Source organism: Dromiciops gliroides, chromosome 6, assembly GCF_019393635.1.
Source record: "Dromiciops gliroides isolate mDroGli1 chromosome 6, mDroGli1.pri, whole genome shotgun sequence".
Lineage (NCBI taxonomy): Eukaryota > Metazoa > Chordata > Mammalia > Microbiotheria > Microbiotheriidae > Dromiciops > Dromiciops gliroides.
In genome coordinates this window covers 270,635,069-270,638,475 of record NC_057866.1, presented here as the reverse complement: position 1 = coordinate 270,638,475, position 3,407 = coordinate 270,635,069, and the positions used below count along the sequence as shown (strand labels likewise).

The following is a 3,407-nucleotide window of genomic DNA, read 5'->3' as shown; positions in this document are numbered from 1 at the left end:
CTCATGTTGTAGGCTATTTTTAAACTTATCAAGTTGAAGTCTGCTCCTGGGGCAGAGGCTTCATAGTTGCAAGCTTCTTACTGCTCTCAGCTGCCCCACTCTCAGCTGTGTTGAGTTGCAACAGTGTTGAGCTGCCCACTGAGCCAAACTGTGGAGGTGAGCTGCCAGCTGAGACGAATGGTGCTGAGCCACACTGAGCCGAGCTTTGTTGAGGTGATCGGCCTGCTGGGACGCTGAGCTGCCCTCCCCTTTTACCCCAGGTGAGACAGACCTTTTCTGAAGTCTTCTAAATTATTTCACATGACAGGATTTTGTCTCTCTTTTTGTAGGTTCTGTAGTTCTAGAATCTGTTTAGAGGCTTGATTTAATGTTGTTTTTGAGGGAAATATGGGAAAGCTCAGGAAAGTTCCTAGCTTCTCTCCACCATCTTGCCTCTGCCCCTCCTTATTTTATAAATAAGGAAACTGAGGCCCAGAGAAGTTGTTACTTGCCTAAGGCTCTGCTCCTTGAACCAGAGTTTTTGCTACTGTATGTTACTTCTGAAACACCTCCAGGGTTTGAATGAGGGAAAGCAGTTAAAAATACCCCAAGAAGCATCTGATACTCTAGCTAAATTATTTTGAAAATAACATTATACAATGGAGCCAAGATGGTGGAGTAGATGCAGCAACCCAACTCTCTCAACACTCCCCTCTAAATAATTTAAAAATTGTTTTTCCAATTGAATTCTTAAATGGCAAAGAAAACAAAAGGCTGGAGTGAGACATTTTTCAACCCAAGACAACTTAGGAAGTTGGCAGGAGAGGTCTGTGACACTGGGGTGGGGGAAGACCCAGAGCACATGTGGGCAATACCAGCAGCAGTCCTTGGAGTTGACTGTGACAGCAACAGCACTAGCTTCAGGATCTCTCAGCCTACACAGGGTTAAGAGGGTTGAACAACTAGTCAGAAAGAGATTACAGGAAACCCTTTTCTGGCACTGGGTACATTTCCCGTACACAGTTCCAGGGCCAAGAGAGTCATGGTGCTTGTGGCTGCAGGGCATCAGGGGCCCTGGTCCAAGTTCTAAGGCACAGAGGAATATTAGTGCTTGTGGCCACAGGAGAGCAGGGAACCTGGTCATAATTTCAGGACCAAGAGAAGCACTAGCACTTATGACTGCAAGGAAACTGGGGTCCTTCCTGGGTAAAGACCAGGAGAGTAGAGACCACCCCCTTCCTTGGATCATGCCTCCTTGGGAGAAACAACAATTCACAGCCTCCCAAACCTAGCTTTAAAAACAGCATCATGAAAACTCAACTTTGACATAAAGTTAAAAGTGTAGGAAATGTTCAGGAAAAAATGAGAAAACAACAAAAAAAGAACCTGTCCATAAAAAGCTACTCTGGTGATAGGGAGATCAAGATATAAATTCAGAAGAAGATAATGAAGTAAAAAACATCTACAAGCAAGGCCTCAAACGGGAAAGAAGTATGAATTGGACACAAACTCAATAAGAATTCTTGGAAGAGCTAAAAAATGATTAAAAAATCAAGTAAGAGAGGTAGAGGAAAATTGGGAAAAGAAATGGGAATGATAAAAGAAAATTATGAAAAGATAATTTCTCTATCTTGGATCCAAGATGCAGAAATGTTGCTATGATGGCTGGGAGCCCTGTAGCCTTTTGACCTGCATTGAGCTCTCCTCCTGTTGCTATTACAGCATATAAATTTGCTTTATGGTCCAAGAAACCCTTTGTATTTAGCTGTTCCAGTTGCTACTGAAATCTGACTTCTGGATTTTTTAACTGCTGAGGATTTGCCCCAGCAAGAACCAGCATCATTTGATGAATAAACTGTTACTGTTCAGGTTCTGTAGTTCCTTATGATGGACTTCAGTTCCTCTAGAGCTTCCAGTATTTCCTAATCTCCCCAGGCTAGCTGGTATGAGCCCCCATGCTTCTGTTGCTAATGTCTATGGACCCTGATGAATCTGTAACATTGCTCCAAGGTTAGACATTCTGATACTGTGTCAGGATTCTGCATCTATGTGACAAGATCAGGATTCTGGCTTAGTGACTGCATCCTGTTCCTCATGTAGGGTGCAGAAAACACATTCTGCATAAGCTGGGGATTTTCAATTATCTGATACAATAAACTCTGCATTCCTGGTATGTTCAATATACCGGTTCCCACTCCAGGTTCTAAATTTGGTATAGTGTTTCTTTGTTCAGTAGAGCTGGTAGTGCTACTGCTAACATTATTTCTAGTGCCACCAACACTACTGGTGGTGTTACTGCTGGTCATTAAACTCTGAGTACCAGACTATGGAGCTCAACAATGAAGCAAATGAATTGCCACCAAACTGTTCTTATGCTGCATTCAACATCAGTTCCTGAATATCAGTGTACATATGCCTCAAAGCATTGTATCCACCTGATATACTTTCAAGATTACTCAAGGCTCTGTCTTGATTTCTCATTTCCTGCATCATTGCTGGATTTTTTGAAAATTCTAGTGTTTGTCTCATATCTGGATTATTAATCATGTGACTAATCTCTGGATTTCATTGTATTGACTCACACATTTGAGGGATTGGCCATAATGAATTTGTAGAAATTGGTGTGAAGGTACTAATTGGATGCTTGTTTGCTGAACTGGATTGTCCTGAGATCTGTTTCGTGATTTTATGATGAGGTGAATGGTAAGTCCGTCCTGTATTCCATGCTGGCTCAAAGTATCTTGATCTTTAAAAAATTTCCAGGAAATGACAAGCTGGTCAGGATGGGACTTGAATTGTTTGGAGATTTTTTTTCCTTAAATGGAGAGCCAGAGGACTTGTAAGAAAACATGCTATCTTCCTCCAGATAGAGACAATGCAAATTGAGGCTTTTTTGGATATGACCAAAGCAGGAATTTTTTTCTTTACTATACATGCCTGCAACAAATTTTATTTTTATTGCTTTCTCAATTGGTGAAGAGGTGAAGAGAGAGGTAGGAAAAGGGTGGACCTGATGGACCCAGCTGGTTTTGGACATCACTAACTCCTCCTTCTCCTTTAGGGTCTTTACAATAACCTCGATGATTTTAGGGTCACTGGTAGTGGGGATGGGGGGGGCATCCTGTGTTTCCATGCTGTTGGTGGGACCCATGGAGTTGTTGCTCTATTGCCCTCAGCCATGGTGGTGGTGGTGACTCAAGTGAGGCCATCCAAATTCTTAAGAGAAAAGTTAAATAGATTATAGGAGGAAACAGACAGTAAAGGTATATTAGTGAAGCTCCTCAACTTTTTCCTTTCAGAAATATATATATATATATATATACACACACACACACACACACATATATATACACACACACACATATATATACACACACACATATATATACATACATACATATTTTGTTAGATGTATAAAATATATAGGA

At 41.3% G+C, this 3,407-nt stretch overlaps 1 pseudogene; it reads right to left on the bottom strand.

Annotated features, from left to right (window-relative positions):
• Positions 1-1,818: 1,818 nt before the first annotated feature.
• LOC122732310 lies at positions 1,819-3,130 on the bottom strand (annotated as a pseudogene).
• Between the last annotated feature and the right edge of the window lie 277 nt (positions 3,131-3,407).